Genomic DNA, 19,641 nt, shown 5'->3' with positions numbered 1-19,641 from the left:
AGCAGGACACGTACACTGTGGGGTCCGTGCTAAATTGTGTACATAGACAGTTCACCCATCCCAGAGCTCGAGAATACCGATAATTTTTGCCTTTTATCGAGATTGATACAGGTAAGATATCTGTCCTCGGACGTCTATTAATGAATGTCAAACGACTTTGTGTGATATAATTAAAAATTAACAATTTTCTCATTTTAACCATTTCATTGTACTGTGAAACCTCGCTTCTTTCCAAATTATTTGATCCTATGTCAATAGCAAGTGCCCTATAACTTTTAATGAGTGAGTTAGCGAGTATAAAAATGTGTGACATAAATAGCGTTATCTTTTGATTACACAGACTTAGAAGCCTCAATATCTTCCAACGCTATGCGACCGCAGGCCTTAGTACGTGAAACATATTTCGATTCGATATGTCGACCTGTTCCTGAGAAAATGAGTTTTTAACAATCGGAGAGACAGACACACATACGGGCAACCAAGTGATCCTGTGAGGGTTTTCAGCGATTGTGGTAAGACATCCCAAAAAATTACCTCTAAATGACTGAACGGAAATCACACCGTCATAAACAGAATACTAGAGAGCCAACCGAAGAGCCGGCCGTAGTGGCCGAGCGGTTCTAGGCGCTACAGTCTGGAACCGCGAGGCCGCTACGGTCGCAGGTTCGAATCCTGCCTCGGGCACGGATGTGTGTGATGTCCTTAGGTTAGTTAGGTTTAAGTAGTTCTAAGTTCTAGGGGACTGATGACCTCAGAAGTCAAGTCCCATAGTGTTCAGCGCCATTTGAAACATTTTTTTGAGCCAACCGAAGAAATGTAATGTGAGTAATAATTAGTGCGTCCTACATATTGTAGCATAAGAGCATATGCGAAATACAGGTCCCACAAAAGTAGCAAGGAAATATCTCACACCTCTTGGTAATATGTTCTAGTCTCAGGCTCTCAAATGGCGGTTTACGTAGATTCATACTTCTTTCAAATAATGTCATATGTTACGGCATGTACTGAGCAAAGACAGAAGTCTTCATGGTTTCGTCTCTAAATCATGCACTGAAAACTCGTGATGTGCTCATAAAATATAAAGACATTTGCGTAGTGTGGGTGCAGACGTGACCATCCACGTGTCAGCAGCCTGAATAATGACATCCCACAAAGTACTTTGGCCACAGAGCGGAATTTTATTATTATCGTGGGTAGCTGATTAGGCGATGTTATGCTGTATCTCAGATGAAATCTGATGAGAATGTTTGCTTCCATAGAGGTTGAAGCAACTAAGGAAGAAGAGTCGTATGTACAACAAAAAGAAAGATAACAAGTTAACGCAGAATTACACGTGAAGGGTTAAATCGTTTTATTTTTGTAACGCCATAAAGTTTTTGCAGGTGGCGATTACATTCTTTGCTCAATAGTCGTCTGCTCAGAGTGATAAATTTCGTATACGACGTTACTTCATAAGAAACGAGTTACATTACAAAACACTCCTAATACCATGGCGTATCAGACCACCACACTTTAGTTCTGATGTACGTGCAGTTTCACTTTTGGCTGTGAAATTGAATGGCGATATACACAATAACGAGTGCAGATGATTTGGAACCAGACGCGTGATGAACCGAAATAACACAAATTCGCAACAATAATGAAAAAATAAGTAAGCAGCATTTATGAAAAAGTGATAACTTAACTCTATTACTCTTTGTTTCCAGAACGTCAATTATTCTGAAAGGGCTTTCTGCGTACAAGTATGTAAAATGGTGCAGCAATGGAAAGAAGTTAATAGATAAGCTAAGTTATCGTTTTTCTTCCCTCTTGAAAAGTATGTGAGACGCACTTGGTCAGCTGCTAAGATCGAATTATTTCTGTTCTGTCTACAGAACGGTGTAACTGCGCCGGGCCTTATGTTAGCAAAAAGTCAGGCTGTCCGCTACTTAATTCGCGAATTTGAATTTTACTTCATTTTGAATCTTATTGATTTTGGCAGAAAAAGGTTCTGTGATGCAACTTCAACACACATTTCCGAAAAAGCAGCCGGACTGTTCACCCACCAACCTTCAGGTGCTGATCTCCTTCAGATAATGGTCTCGCCTGAACACTCTTACCGCTGTGGTACTACTAATAGCTTTTGCTAATCGAAGGATCTGACATATCATTTAGGATAACACCAGCAAACTGTCGTGTCGGCAGACCGACACCAAGAAACCATAAAGGTAAACAGATGCAGATCATCTGCAAACAATAACACGAAAACTAATACCAACCCCACTTTTGTGCAATATTTTCCGTGCAAACAATCATCTGGGATTCCGTTGCTCACGTGTCGACAGAACTTTACGTCACCTGCCGCATAATACTTTGCTCCGAAACAGCTTTCTTATTAATAGCCACAATAAATGGACCGCGAATCCCTGATTACTTTATCTGTTAAAACCTGTAGATGGACCACAGAATCTACACCTACACTGACGCCGTACGGCGTACCGTACCTTGTACCGCTACTAATTATTTACATTCCTGTTCCACTCACAAACAGAGCAAGGGGAAAAACAACGGTCTATGTGCTTCCGTGCGAGCCCTAATTACCTTTCTTCGTGGTCATTACGCGTAATGTTCGTTGGCAGGAGTAGAATCGATCTGCAGTCAGCTTGAAATGTCGGTTCTCTCAATTTTCTCAATAGAACGTCGTCTTCCCGACAGCAATTCACATTTGATTTCCCGAAACATATCCGTAATTCTCGCAGGTTGTGCGAACCGACCGGTACCAAATCTAGCAGATCACCTCTGAATTGCTTCGGTGTAGTTCTACAATCCCAGCTGGGAACCCAAACACACTAGCATTAGTCAAGACAGAGTTGCATTAATGCCCTATACCCCGTCTCCTTTATAGATGACCCACGTTTTTCTAAAATTCTCCCATTAAACCGAAGTCCGCCATTCGCCTTCCCTACTACAAGCCTTACATGGTCGTTCATTTCATATCGTTTTCCAACGTTATTCCTAGATATTTAAGCTAAGCAACTGTGTCAAGCAGCATAGCGCTAACGCTGTATTCAAACATTACGGGCTGTTCCCCCTGCTCATCTGCATTGACTTGCATTTTTCTACATCTATCGCAACAACCAGAAATTCTGTTTTAAGTGATCTTTTATCCTCCTACAGTCGCTTCCCGTACAACACAGCTTCATCACCAAACAGCCGAACAGACGTAGATAACTGCTCACCCTGTCCGTCATATCATTTATGTATTGTGTATACAGAGAATAAGATCTATCCTTTCAGACTCCTCTGGTCGTTCCTGACGATATCTTTGTCTCCGATGAACACTCGCCGTCGAGGAAGACGTTCTATGTACTACTACTTAAGAAGTCTTCGAGCTATTACCATGTCTAAGAACCTATTCCGTATGATCGTATCTTCGTTAACAGTCTGCATTTTTCTAAAATCTAGGAATATGGAATGTGACAGTTGCCCTTCATCCATGGTTCACAGGGTGTCATGTGAGAAAACGACAAGGTGAGCTTCGTACAAGCGATGCTTTCTAAAACCGTATCGATTTGTGGACAAATGATGTTTCGTTTCAAGGAAATTCGTTATATTCATAAGATTTTTGCAGAAAACCGATGTTAAGGATATTGGTCCGTCATTTTACTGATCGGATTTTTTTATGTTTCTCACATACAAAGCCACTTTATTCCAATCGTTTGGGACTTTGTTCTGGACGAGAGTTTCACGATAAATGCAAGCTAAGTAAGGCGATAATGCCGTAGAGTACTATGTGTAAAAATGAATCAGGATTCCAGCCGAACCTGGCGACATATTTGTTTTCAAATCTCCTCTACTCCATAGCTGCCTGTTACTCTGTCCCCTGTACGGGAGTCAGTGTGATGGTCAAACGACGGTATGCTTGTATGATCCTCCTACTTGAACGATTTCTTAAAAGCGAAAATTAAGACTTCAGCTTCCCTTTTGTCGCCTGCCATTGCCACACCAGAGTGGCTGCCCGCACTTGCATTTGCTTATCAGTTGGCGCGATCAGTTGTTTACACGTCGCAAACAATGCGCCGACCAACCACATACCTGGCGCACGGACTGCGTGGCCCGGGTCGGTTACTAAAGAGATAACGGGTGAGCTTGCCGACGCCGCTAATGTGGTGGTGACTCATCTTTCGACCCGTGTTACTGGAAACTGTTGCTATGCAAGAATCTTGAAACTATGAACTGGAAGCCCGCACTGAAAATTCAACAACGGTAGTCGCTAAAACGTACTGGTTGCGTTTCCAGTTGTTTCACTGTATGTGTGTGTGTGTGTGTGTGTGTGTGTGTGTCTCCTGTGCATTTGTTAACCTAGGTAAAAAAAACAGACCTTTTAGACTGTCATCAGTGTCCTCTAAATTAACGTCCCTGGTAACTTTCCTGTCGTGCGGACCTACCTGTTGTACATTAGTCAAAAAGAAAAAGATTTCTCCGTACAATAAAAAACAATCCACTTGCGCGGAGGTTGAACCGAAACGTATTGCCCATTGATTGGAATTGTGTCACGACGCATTAGCAGAGAAGGTCGGAGAAGTACACTTTATATTTTTGTCATTTATTCAGCTTTTTTGCTGAGAATGAGAAATCTTAAGAGCTCGATATAAAATCTATATGGAAGAAGGTCGGTTGATTATGAAACAGCTTCGTATATGTCTCGCTAAAGTTAGGAGACATAGAATTTAAACTGACTTACATATACGAGCGGAATATTTCATCTATACAGGACACCCTAAAAGTGCATTTTCTAAAAGGTTCACATGGCTCTGAGCACTATGGGACTTAACATCTATGGTCATCAGTCCCCTAGAACTTAGAACTACTTAAACCTAACTAACCTAAGGACATCACACAACACCCAGTCATCACGAGGCAGAGAAAATCCCTGACCCCGCCGGGAATCGAACCCGGGAACCCGGGCGTGGGAAGCGAGAACGCTACCGCACGACCACGAGCTGCGGACAGTGCAGTTTCTTTCCACTTTGTTAAAGTATAGTACATTTCGTTAGAAATAATTATGTCAGTAATATAGATGAACTACATGTCTAAGAAATATTTAAAGACTAATGAACAAAAAGTATGTATTCTTCACAAATGTTACGAGATTTCCTGTTTTTCGTTTAATTCATCTCGTGCTGCCAAATCTACTGTCTTCTAGAAGCCCGTGTTATTCTATTATATGCTATTATTAGTTTGACAGATTTCATTCCGTTATTCTTTGTTATCAGGAGAAAGAAAACTGGCGTTCTACGGATCGGAGCGTGGAATGTCAGATCCCTTAATCGGGCAGGTAGGTTAGAAAATTTAAAAAGGGAAATGGATAGGTTGAAGTTAGATATAGTGGGAATTAGTGAAGTTCGGTGGCAGGAGGAACAAGACTTCTGGTCAGGTGACTACAGCGTTATAAACACAAAATCAAATAGGGGTAATGCAGGAGTAGGTTTAATAATGAATAGGAAAATAGGAATGCGGGTAAGCTACTACAAACAGCATAGTGAACGCATTATTGTGGCCAAGATAGATACGAAGCCCACGCCTACCACAGTAGTACAAGTTTATATGCCAACTAGCTCTGCAGATGACGAAGAAATTGAAGAAATGTATGATGAAATAAAAGAAATTATTCAGATTGTGAAGGGAGACGAAAATTTAATAGTCATGGGTGACTGGAATTCGAGTGTAGGAAAAGGGAGAGAAGGAAACATAGTAGGTGAATATGGATTGGGGGACAGAAATGAAAGAGGAAGCCGCCTGGTCGAATTTTGCACAGAGCACAACATAATCATAACTAACACTTGGTTTAAGAATCATGAAAGAAGGTTGTATACATGGAAGAACCCTGGAGATACTAAAAGGTATCAGATAGATTATATAATGGTAAGACAGAGATTTAGGAACCAGGTTTTAAATTGTAAGACATTTCCAGGGGCAGATGTGGACTCTGACCACAATCTATTGGTCATGACCTGTAGATTAAAACTGAAGAAACTGCAAAAAGGTGGGAATTTAAGGAGATGGTACCTGGATAAACTAAAAGAACCAGAGGTTGTACAGAGATTCAGGGAGAGCATAAGGGAGCAATTGACAGGAATGGGGGAAATAAATACAGTAGAAGAAGAATGGGTAGCTTTGAGGGATGAAGTAGTGAAGGCAGCAGAGGATCAAGTAGGTAAAAAGACGAGGGCTAGTAGAAATCCTTGGGTAACAGAAGAAATATTGAATTTAATTGGTGAAAGGAGAAAATATAAAAATGCAGTAAGTGAAACAGGCAAAAAGGAATACAAACGTCTCAAAAATGAGATCGTCAGGAAGTGCAAAATGGCTAAGCAGGGATGGCTAGAGGACAAATGTAAGGATGTAGAGGCCTATCTCACTAGGGGTAAGATAGATATCGCCTACAGGAAAATTAAAGAGACCTTTGGAGATAAGAGAACGACTTGTATGAATATCAAGAGCTCAGATGGAAACCCAGTTCTAAGCAAAGAAGGGAAAGCAGAAAGGTGGAAGGAGTATATAGAGGGTCTATACAAGGGCGATGTACTTGAGGACAATATTATGGAAATGGAAGAGGATGTAGATGAAGATGAAATGGGAGATATGATACTGCGTGAAGAGTTTGACAGAGCACTGAAAGACCTGAGTCGAAACAAGGCCCCCGGAGTAGACAATATTCCATTGGAACTACTGACGGCCGTGGGAGAGCCAGTCCTGACAAAACTCTACCATCTGGTGAGCAAGATGTATGAAACAGGCGAAATACCCTCAGACTTCAAGAAGAATATAATAATTCCAATCCCAAAGAAAGCAGGTGTTGACAGATGTGAAAATTACCGAACTATCAGCTTAATAAGTCACAGCTGCAAAATACTAACACGAATTCTTTACAGACGAATGGAAAAACTAGTAGAAGCCAACCTCGGGGAAGATCAGTTTGGATTCCGTAGAAACACTGGAACACGTGAGGCAATACTGACCTTACGACTTATCTTAGAAGAAAGATTAAGGAAAGGCAAACCTACGTTTCTAGCATTTGTAGACTTAGAGAAAGCTTTTGACAATGTTGACTGGAATACTCTCTTTCAAATTCTAAAGGTGGCAGGGGTAAAATACAGGGAGCGAGAAGCTATTTACAATTTGTACAGAAACCAGATGGCAGTTATAAGAGTCGAGGGACATGAAAGGGAAGCAGTGGTTGGGAAGGGAGTAAGACAGGGTTGTAGCCTCTCCCCTATGTTGTTCAATCTGTATATTGAGCAAGCAGTAAAGGAAACAAAAGAAAAATTCGGAGTAGGTATTGAAATTCATGGAGAAGAAATAAAAACTTTGAGGTTCAACGATGACATTGTAATTCTGTCAGAGACAACAAAGGACTTGGAAGAGCAGTTGAATGGAATGGACAGTGTCTTGAAAGGAGGATATAAGATGAACATCAACAAAAGCAAAACAAGGATAATGGAATGTAGTCTAATTAAGTCGGGTGATGCTGAGGGAATTAGATTAGGAAATGAGGCACTTAAAGTAGTAAAGGAGTTTTGCTATTTGGGGAGCAAAATAACTGATGATGGTCGAAGTAGAGAGGATATAAAATGTAGGCTGGCAATGGCAAGGAAAGCGTTTCTGAAGAAGAGAAATTTGTTAACATCCAGTATTGATTTAAGTGTCAGGAAGTCATTTCTGAAAGTATTCGTATGTAGTGTAGCCATGTATGGAAGTGAAACATGGACGATAAATAGTTTGGACAAGAAGAGAATAGAAGCATTCGAAATGTGGTGCTACAGAAGAATGCTGAAGATTAGATGGGTAGATCACATAACTAATGAGGAAGTATTGAATAGGATTGGGGAGAAGAGAAGTTTGTGGCACAACTTGACCAGAAGAAGGGATCGGTTGGTAGGACATGTTCTGAGGCATCAAGGGATCACCAATTTAGTATTGGAGGGCAGCGTGGAGGGTAAAAATCGTAGAGGGAGACCAAGAGATGAATACACTAAGCAGATTCAGAAGGATGTAGGTTGCAGTAGGTACTGGGAGATGAAAAAGCTTGCACAGGATAGAGTAGCATGGAGAGCTGCATCAAACCAGTCTCAGGACTGAAGACCACAACAACAACAACATTCTTTGTTTACATTCACTTAGTGAAATACCGGCAAAAGTGACAGAGATTAAGAACAAACGACATTACAGTACAAAACAAATAAACATATAACCAAGAAGTTGGGGAAATACAAGCAGAAAGTTGTAGCTCCTCAGGAGCTTTGATGGAAAGGCAAAAGATTCATCAAGATAAGCAATTGGAATATCCTTTATGGAGACTGCGGCGAGCGCCAAGAATTAGGTACTGGCTTTTATGTACATGGCTCAGCAATAAAAACCAGCGAAACAGTCTGAATCCGTTAACAACAGAACTTTCTACATTACAGTTGCTTTCGTGAATAGTGACGCAAACTGTGAGGATAAGAAGGAATTCATCAAGCAGGAATTTTATCCTGATTTGGACTGAGTATAAGTCGTTACCAAACCATAATTTTAATGTAGTATTGAGTGTTGTCAACGGAAAATCCGGTCAAAGAGGCATGTATAAGCTGGTGATTGCAGTACCAGACTGCATGATGACAACAGCGACTGTGGTATCCATTTGATCATTTTGGAACTGATTATAAATATCTGGGGTTATGACAAGACGGTTTCGTCATAAAAATGCATAAAGCGACGGAGAACCTCAAATCAGAAGATCTTTGTATCCAGAAGTGTTATGCAAACAGCATCGGAGATACACGAACCGCCGGCCGCGGTGGTCTCGCGGTTCTAGGCGCGCAGTCAGGAACCGTGTGACTGCTACGGTCGCAGGTTCGAATCCTGCCTCGGGCATGGATGTGTGTGATGTCCTTAGGTTAGTTAGGTTTAAGTAGTTCTAAGTTCTAGGGGACTGATGACCACAGCAGTTGAGTCCCATAGTTCTCAAGAGCCATTTGATACACGAACCTATAGAGGAGCAGACTGTGACTGATCACTTCCTGGTGACAAGTAAGATGAAAATTAAATTTAAGGTGTGTGTAGAACAGCAAATCAAACTTCACATTATCAGTAAGTGACTATGTATTTGTTACTGGGTGAACATAATGGGAGTGTTATGTAATAGGGTGCGCTGTATCCGATTTTGCAATCAAATGTTGTAAGACCTCCGGATTTAAGGGGAGGTTTACTATCTTTGGCCCGAAAAAAGCATGTTCCTTGAGAATTTTTTCTCGGGATGTGCTACAGACATGTCTAATTTGGTCAAAATGTTTGATATTACCTGTACAAACTGGAATTTTTTCGACCGGAAATGTCTAAGAGCAAAGGCGGAAGTGCCGTCGGAACGAAACAAAATTTCGATGTATACCTCCGCGCGCGGTATGTCTGATGTCAGCCGGCTCGTCTGAAATCAAAATTGAGTTGACGTTAGCGAAGTATACAAGATTCTTTAGGAGTTGTACTTCGCTTAAGTTATTTGGACCATAGGAAACAAAATGGCGGCCATTTGAAAAATAAATAGCGTTTGTTTCATAGATTTTTCGACTTCGTCGGCCAAGGAAAAATATTTATAGTTGATGGATCGGGATAAAAGTGGTTCAACTCCTAGACAATTTAGTTAACTTCTTCAGAAACAAAAGAAACATGTCGATCGGTGCAGTAGATTTGAAGTTACCATACCACGCGATAAAAAAAGTCGTTTCCAGAAAAACGCGTTTGAAGTTTTGAGCACATACAAATGCAATATTATGCAGCGTACGTTCAATCTGCTCTTCCGGGTCCATAAACTAGTCCTTCCTCTTCCTCATGTAGGGCGTTCTGCTCGATCTGGGCCATCCTGCGCTGCTCCAGATACGCTCTTACGGCCGGTGACAAGCTGTTTTCGGCCGCCTGAATCCGGTGGTGGTCCGAATGCTTGGCGACGTGCGTCGAATAGAGTCTCAGTGTGACGTCCATCGTTGTCATCAGAATTGCTGAATACCCTTCTTTGAAGCTGCTCACTGCCGGGAAAGTCGCAATCGCCAGTCTTCGCACCAGAATGCAAATGCTTGGGGGCTCACTTCCAAACACACGCGTTCAAACTTTCATTTGAATTTTGTGTGTTTCCTCCTAAGCACTGGTACAATAACTCGTCCTCCGAATGAAAAAAAAAAAAAAAACTGGTGCGTGAAAAGGCCGATTTCAGGCAGGTGTATTTTTTTTGTTCAACGGCAAATAACAACCATTTCCGTTCCGTGTTCGGAAAAACCGTTTCAGCGGTGGATTCTAAACACTTTGATGGATCCAAAAATGCAATTAAAAAAACCGACTTTTTGAACCGAAAGAAAGGAAACCTCCCCTTGAAGTTATAGCTGAATGTCATATGATAAATGCCTGTGCATGGGTTAATATGTAGCTGCATCAACGAGCCATGTTTGCTGTGTGTGTGTGTGTGTGTGTGTGTGTGTGTGTGTGTGTGTGTGTGTGCTCTGCTTTATGCATCTGTAAGAAGACAAATATGCAGTAGTAAAACAAAAAGGCAGACTTGGACAAGTGCTAAAGTAATCCGCGATCTACAGCATACTGGCAGGTTTCAACCTGTTTTATAAAACTAGTTCCCGTGCAATTTCTCCTGTTCGTCTAGTGGCCGAGCGGCTCTAGGCGCTACAAACCGCGCGACCGCTACGGACGCAGGTTCGAATCCTGCCTCGGGTATGGATGTGTGTGATGTCCTTAGGTTAGTTAGGTTAAAGAAGTTCTAAGTTCTAGGGGACTGATGACCACAGATGTTAAGTCCCATAGTGCTCAGAGCCATTTGAACCTGTTCGTCTATCAGTCTGATTCGGATGTGACTAGAGAGTAGTTCGTGTTATTGCGCTTCCGTGTTTTATTAATTAACAGTAGCAGTAACATGCATTTAAGTGAAACTGTGTAAGACGGTTCGGTATATGGTGACGCAGTAAACGAAAGTTGAATAGGCACAGTCGTGTGAACTGCCCGGACTGCTTTTGCTACATTTGTGGCAAGTATGCGGCCCTGGGCTCCTCATCTCTGTGTAACCGTCTGCTACTCCGGCCTAACCCAGTGGTTAAATGGTAAGCGAAATCTAATGCCTTTTGCTGTTCCCATGATTTGGTGAGAGCAGAAAGATCACCACTAGGATTGCTATTTCTTCTTGACTAACATATCCGGGTACAGCAAGAAAAATCGTGTATCCGGATTGTCAGTCTGCTCTGAAGCTTGTGGCGCACGGTACAGATTACCCCAGTACCAATTCCTTCTAATACGAAGAAAATGATACTGAAGTTAATGAAAGTGATTCTGGAACTGCGGAATAGACAAATGATCCCGACAATGACATTAGAAGCGACACTTTATCATGCAAGCCAAACTGGACGACGTGGTTCGCTATTTGACCCTGTCGAAAGAAAAGTCCGAACTGTCGAGTTCCAGACTGAAGGAGTGGAACTTACAATAGAGATGCTACAGTTACGCATTTTCGAGATTACCACATGAAATTCGCGGCGTACTATACTGTTGACGGGGTATTTGCTTCTGCCAAGACGTGACAGGACTCAAAGCAACTGAACAACAAATACCTACCAGAAGAGTGGAGACGTTTTATTGACTCTACCTCAAGCAGTCTCAAAGCTGCACTGCCACACAATGATAACCAGAAACTATCATGCCGTGGGATGGAAAGAAAACCGCGAAACAGTGAACACTCTCTTGATGCTGATTAAGTATTCCGAGCGTAATTGGAATATTTGGGGTGATTTGAAGCCACATGGCTTTATTTGCCTGTGGAATAGTATCGATGACAAAAATCACTAGACAGTGAAAAAATGACCACCTAGAAATTTACCTGTAGTCGAACTGCACAGCGTTGGACATCTACGTGCAGCTAGACCACGTCCTGTTCAACAAGAGCGATAAAACGCAGCGCTGGCGGTTTATACGAGCAGTATGACGTGTTACCTTACATTCTCATTGCAAAAAAAAAAAAAAAAAAAAAAAAAAGGCTCTGAGCACTATGGGACTTAACATCTGAGGTCATCAGTCCCCTAGAACTTAGAACTACTTAAACCTAACCAACCTAAGGACATCACACACATCCATGCCCGAGGCAGCATTCGAACCTGCGACCGTAGCAGGCGCGCGGTTCCGGACTGAGAGCCTAGAACCGCTAGACCACCGCGGCCGGCCTCATTCTCATTGCAGAACGAGAAGGCAGCACCGTATGATCAGAAGACGCACAGTTCATAGGATCGGTCACCCAGTTGATACAGATGTCAACCACATCAAATAGGCCGCTCGTAACTTCGTCTCAACTGAACTGGAAACGGCGCACACCGCTAATATTCTAGCCCTGTGTTCGTCAAACGTTTTTGCACAAGAATCGATGCAGATACGGCGGGGCGGCCCCTCGTCCCACATATGTACCGATGTTGTTTTTAACTGGTAATGCACAGAAATTAAAATGTTGCGAGCCCACAATAGACTAGCTACCGAAAATGCGCGACAAGTTGGCAGCCACTGTCCCCTCCTCCAAATGCTGATTGTTTAAAATCGGCACCATTTGGGACACTCCGTGTCGAATGGTCTCTGTTTCAGACGGCTGCCACGATCAGCGACCTCCGAACTGTGACACTGTAATTGGCCGACGATGTGATGCCGTGTTATCTGTGTGAGCGGATAGGTAACCGAACATAACTACACTACTTCTTAAATGCATAACGCAATGACACACGATCAGCAATGTTTTACTAATATTTTGCGGGTAATTATTCTTGTACTGACTGCGTTGTATTACAACAGCCTGATATTTAATTTCATATTCCTTATTACAAATATGTAAGGGAGACTAGTTGATACAGGCCAAATAACTTCCAAACGTCAAGATGCTTGCAAGAAGGAACGGGAGTCGAGGGGAACAGATTGATACTCAGTAACCACGCGTTTGTCGGAGAAGAACGTTGCTTGCCGCTGAGTTTTGTGATTAAAAACAGTTTATTATTTTCAACTGAAAGTAAAGTTTTACTAGACGCTTTCACCTTTTATTTTAGTGATCTAAGTGAGCTAGTTGAACACTCAAACACATCATATTGTTTCATGGTTTGAAGGTAAGAATGTTTACTTTAAACAGTAATTTTAACTGCTACCTGGTTCTCTTATTAGATTTTAGTTTAGTGTAATGGCGTCGTTTGGGTCAATGTGATACGCTTCTTTTGGGTCAAGTTGATAATGTGTATCGACTTAACCTTTATTTTCTTATGTGGTACTTTTGTTTTCAGGAATGCCGAGGAATCATAAGAAGAAAACTGAAAAGATCGAAATACCCATTGATATATTTCAGAGGGCATATAAAGAAATTAAGAATGGCCAGATATCCATCAGGGAAGCAGCAAAAACATTTGCTATAGAAAAATTGACGCTTTATAGGTATAAAGTTAAAAAGGAAAAGCATCTCAAAACACCAGAAGCAGTTAAGGACGTAAAAATGGAATATGCTAAACATCGATAAATATTAAATGGTGATTTGGAAAACGGGCTTAGTAACTGTATTTTAACAAGTGCTAAAATTTACTGTGGCTTAACTCCTAAAAATGTTTGGGAACTGGCCTATGAATTAGCACTAGCGATCAAGTAAAAGTGCCAGATACCTGGATAAACGCCAAAATGGCAACTTCATAATTGATTCCACAAGTTTTTAAAAAGGCATCCCAGACTTTCTTTAAGAGAGCCAGTAGCGACAAGCCTTAGTCGGGCAACTAGTTTTAATCGACACAACGTCGAAAGTTTTTTTGAAAATTTGAGACATGTTTATAAATATCTTAACTTTCAAAGCAAAGATGTGTGGAATGCGGACGAAGCTGGGGTGGAGACCGTTCAGCGACCAAGCAAAATTATAGCTGAGAAAGGAGTTCGGCCAGTTGCAAAAGACACTTCTGCTGAGCGAGGGCAGGAAGTTACATTTGCAACTGCTATCAGAGCAATTGGTAACGCTATCTCCCCACTCTTCATTTTCCCTAGAGTGTTCTTTAAAGACCATTTCATAAAGGCAGGATCGCCAGGGTGTATTGGTACTGCACATCCATCTGGTTGGATGACTGGGTCCTCGCTCCTAACTTTTATAAGACACTTTGACAGCCACGTAAAAAGTCACCACTCTAACATCCCTGCCTTTTGTTGCTTGACAATCACGATTCACACTTATCAATACAGGTGTTAAACTTCTGCAAAGATAATGGAGTTTCTTTGCTGCCTTTCGTTCCCCATACCTCTCACCGCCTCCAGCCCCTTGACATATCTGTTTATGGACCATTCAAGAAACACTATTTTATATCTGCAGACAACTGGATAATTAGCAAACCTGGAACAACTGTAACAATTCATGACATTCCTAATCTTGTAAATGGTGCCTTTGGAAATGCCATGATACCAAATAATATTATTGCAGGATTCAAAGCTTCGGGGATCATGCCGTATAACCCAGATAATTTTAAGGACGAAGATTTTTTGTCAAGCTTTGTAACTGTTCATCAGCTTTCTACAACACCAGAAGACCAACAACCGTCTACGTTAGCAACAGATATCTGCAGAAGTCCATCAGCCTTATAAATTCGCAGAAATCAATCTGCATTCTACGTCAGGAGGCGTTCAACATCCATCTACATCGGTATTAGCCGACATCACTGAAAATGAGTTACCACTTGCCGCTGCTGGCCTTGGAGCTATCTTCACCTTTGTTACGCCAGAACGAATTCGCCCTGTACCAAAAGCAGGAGAACGTAAAACAAGCGGTAAAAGCAAGCAACCCTTAAAGTCCCGCATTCCTACAGATACTCCTATAAGAAATAAATTAGAGCGAGACACAAAAGAGAGGGAGAGAAAGAAGTCCATTAAGACAAAGGAAAATTAAAATTAATGACGTTATTTGGTTGAAAAAAAAGCTCGACAAACCAAGGAAACTAGATAAAAAAGAGTGAAGCCTAAAACAAAGAAACATGAACCAGACTCTTGGTGTGTCTTAATACTTATTCTTCATCCAAACTGGGTTCAAGATTGGATCCAATGTTTTTCTTGCAAGAAGTGGGCACACATAGCTTGTCCAGAGAATATACCTTTTTACACTTGTGTTAATTGCCACTTTCTCTTCAGAATCGGAATGACTTGCTCAAGTAAGGGTCTGTGAGGCGATCTAAAACTTTTTTTATAATCTTATGTTTAAACGTTATTTAAAAAATGTAATTTTTTGTAAAACTAAGAAATTTATTAGAGCAATGTAAAAATATTCATTTTTAAATTTAATCTTTGGAATATTAGTTTTTGGTTTTAATACGTTTGTACGTTTTAAAACAATAAAACCCTTTCAAAATAAGTGTTTTGGTTACTATTATCCTGAATTCTGGCATCGTACCAGCCGCATAAAGGTGTCTCAGCTTTACCTGTAACTGTATGAATTTGACCCAGACTGGGTTAAATGTACCAAGTAATACCCAAACAGTTATAGTACCTTACTACATTGCATTTGTTTCAGTACTGTTAAAACCAGAAAGTAAAAAGCGTATCAACTAGGTCAGGTCTCCCCTACCGCATCTGAAGATGTCCGTCTCTGTAAAGTGCAATCAACAATCTATGGTGTGTAAGTAACGGAAGACAAAGAACAAAATATTCCCCCTCTCACATCCTCTAACCCTGCCGCGCTACTTCCCTTACTGCCGCTGAGGTACCGGCAAATTCACTTAGTTCACGACCGAAAACACCAACGTCAATTAAAATTAAGCACATCTTAAAATAAAACAGTCTCCGTAAGTATTTTTGTCTGTTAATGATCAGGAAAACTACACTCTTACTAAGGTCTTAACGTCATTTGACCTTTATGGGTTCCGCTGTTCATTTCGAGAAGAATATTACACTGCGCAGCAAAATATAAAAATCACTTTTTCAGAAACACCGTAATTCCCATCCATTGCGGTGCTTAAGTTTGAAATCTGGGTTAAAGGCGCGTACATCCGTTCTTTGTGGTGGTGCAAAAGCCTGGGGGCCTGCGACGTCACGTATGTTTCGGTGACGCTTCAGACAAGGTCTCGACACATGCGATGAACGGGCAACGGCTAAGAAGTTCAGGTGAAGTGTAAGGTAGGTCAACGATGCCACCCTGACACCAAACTCCACCACAATTTTGCATAAGGCCACAGTGAACGCGTCACACGATCGGAAGGACGTCACAGCCCCACTTACCCAAATTTCACCCCTGACGCCTCTGCGATGGAGGTTAGAAAAGCGATGCACGTGTTTGAGATCACGTCTGGGAATCTATGCAGTAGGGAAAGGGGTGGTATTATTCTGGCCCTTTTTGCCATCCCGTGCGGCCTTCTCACGCCGATTCTGAGCGGCGGTATGCCTCAGAATGCTTTCCTCGGCCAGAAACCGCTTGATTTCGACGCTGGACGTGGCCTTTCTAGCCTCTATCGCAGACGCGCCAAAAGAAGGTGTGAAATTCTGGTAAGAGGGGCTGTGACGACCTCCGCACGGTGTGACACGTCCACAGTGGCGTAGGACAGAACTTTAGTGAACTTTGGTGCTAATGTGACGTCATATTAACCCACTTTACACGTCACGTGAACTCCTGAACCGTGGTCAGTTTTTGGCACGTGTCGACGCCTTACTGTCTGAAGCGTTGTCGAGCCCGCGAGTGACGTCATAGGGCGCCACGGTTTTGCACCGTTACTCAGGAAGGTTGTACGGCTGTCAGGCACAAATTTCAAACTGTCGCGGCGAGATGAGTGGAAATAACGGTGTTTCGTAAAAGTGGTTGTTTAGGTCTGTTACGCAGTGTATTATAAAATACAGCAGGGAACCGTGTCCCGCACGCGTACTTCGGTTCTGGAGAACTGCGACCCACTCGCTGCTGTTTGAGGACTACTGCCTTGGGCAGACACTGTGCCATCGGCGACGACGACCTCAATGCAGCTATTCTTAATCTGTTGGGCTGTGATGACACTAAATGAGCGGCACGAGATTATTGAAAAGAAAGAACTGTGAATTATAAAACAAATTTTCTGAAAGGAAATCAAAGCAAAATATATATCTTCTCGGGTTGACAGCCGAGTCAATGTGTTGTTCTCCAGCAACGTTTCAGCAAGTTTCTTGCTTGCCATCTTCAGGCGAAGTCTGAAGATGGCAAGCAAGAAACTTGCTGAAACGTTGCTGGAGAACAACACATTGACTCGGCTGTCAACCCGAGAAGATTTTATCATATTCTCTCATAATAAAAAAAAATTAAATTCGGATTTACACCATTAAAAGAACTGAGCTCAAATTTCTACAGGGTGATAGCGTCCTGGCAGTGTAGCGGGCATCAAATCTATCATAACTGCACCATGCATTTAATAATTACCTTTTCAATACTAAAATAAAAGTTTAGTAATTACTAGTGACTCCTTCAGGGGCAATGTAGCTGATATCTGAATTTTATTTTCGCAGCAGCCAAAGCAGAAAATCACGTTTGACAGTCGTAGGGTGTTGTCAACGGTAATACAAGAAAAGCTCTTGGATTAAGTGCAGAAAAATCATCATGCACTGTTGACCAATATCCAAACAGCAATTTATTACTAAATTGTGTTTTGATTTGGCCACTTGTCGCGAAGTCTATGAAGATTTTGTCTTCGGCAGTCGAGAGACCTTCGGGACGTCAGGTATTTTCATCAACTTTCTGCGCGCGGCCTTTAATACACAGAATAACAGAGAGCCATGGACTTTTTTTTTCGAATGCAGCGGATCGGTGTTGCAACACGGCAATAAATTGATTCTTGGTAGTTCGTTAGGTAAAGGCAAATTTGCGTGTGGCTGTTGCTTCCTGTTCCGTAACCCGGTCGCCTGATAAAAACTTTTTGGTTGACGTCCCTTTGATGACTTCCGTGTCAATGAGGATGAAGTGATGAAAACAACACAACACCCAGTCCCCAAAGCGGAGTAAACCTTCGACCCGGCCGGGAATCAAAGCCGGGCTCCTGGCATGGCATTCTGTGGCGCCGACCACTCAGCTATGGAAGGTTCTAACTTTGTAGTTTTAGCGTCAAAATACGTTGTTGCATGTGTAGTGTTATCGTATGAGGAATGGCGGGAGGTAGGTGCAATGAAAATTATGGTTGAAAATTAGGTCGCCAATATCGAAAGGTTGAGAAACTCTGCCTTAACGCGTACCGAGAACGGCGACGTAGTGACTCACAGTGCATTCGCATTCTGGAAGAACTGGACTCAAGTATCTATAAGATGATAGTGTCGTCGCAGTTTAGCGGCCATGAAACCTGTGCGGCACACCCACGTTTAGATTTCCGTGCTATAAGAACAAGACGACCACGCCTAGCCGTCGTAATTGATTTCGGCCTGATGAATGGTGTATCCAGGACTTTGCCAGTGACAGAAGTGTGAGCTTCTCATGGTCAACAATTTGGAAAAAAATAGTCTATTAGGCGCTGGCCGGGCGAAGCGTGAGCCATTTACATTATGGTAGTTTCTAGACAAGTGTTGGCGCAGAGGAAGGAGTACGGAGCGGTAATCCGAGGATCGTGGGATGGAGTCCATCTGTGGAAATTGTTTTTTTAAATTCAATTAATGCGTTACATTCATCGCAATTAACCAAAAAAATGCTCGCTATATTTATTAATGGCATACAAAAGACATGAAAAGAAAAGGCTTTGGTAGATTTTAGGGCTGAAAATAAAATTTGAAGAAGAACTTCGTTCATAAAATTAGATACCTGTATCATTTTACAGCTGATGGCTTTCACGTGTGTGGCTGATGTCGTAAAAACGAGGGAAGCAGTAATTCTCTCAGCATCTGCACATGTCATAAAGGCCGATTTTTAACAGTTACATGGCTGTTTTAACTTTCTTAGAGAGAAACGAACGCGATTTACATTGTTAAAACGTTCTCTCTCATCACACACGTTGGAAGCAAACCACACGTAACACATGATTTCGCCCAATATTGGCAAGCATAATTGATGTACAAAGAAATGTATTTGATTCAGTCTTCTCCGGAAGTGTTTTCTTCGTCTCTCTGGATGAAATAAGAACAGTTTTAAGTTTTTTTTGTAGCAATTATTTTACTTGACTACAAAAATAGACATCGCAGGGTTGCACTAACGTAGTGCATTTGTGAGGATGGTTCAAATGGCTCTGAGCACTATGGGACTCAACTGCTGAGGTCATTAGTCCCCTAGAACTTAGAACTAGTTAAACCTAACTAACCTAAGGACATCACAAACATCCATGCCCGAGGCAGGATTCGAACCTGCGACCGTAGTGGGCTTGCGGTTCCAGACTGCAGCGCCTTTAACCGCACGGCCACTTCGGCCGGAATTTGTGAGGAATCCCTGTCATACTGCACGATGGCAATATTACATCATGAGAAATCTGATAGTATAATTGTGGATTTCTTTGTCCTTCTCAAGAGTCAGATAACAGAAAAAAAAATTATTGACCTGGACGTCGGACTTAATCACATCACTAAAAAAAAATTATGTATACGTTTTTATTATACATGACGTTAAAAAGAGTATTTAGATTGATATCGACAAATGAGAATTCTCTACTCACCTGTTTTGATCGGACG

Source organism: Schistocerca piceifrons, chromosome 1 (genome assembly GCF_021461385.2).
Source record: "Schistocerca piceifrons isolate TAMUIC-IGC-003096 chromosome 1, iqSchPice1.1, whole genome shotgun sequence".
In the NCBI taxonomy this organism is placed as follows: domain Eukaryota; kingdom Metazoa; phylum Arthropoda; class Insecta; order Orthoptera; family Acrididae; genus Schistocerca; species Schistocerca piceifrons.
Note: the sequence above shows the minus strand (reverse complement) of the source record.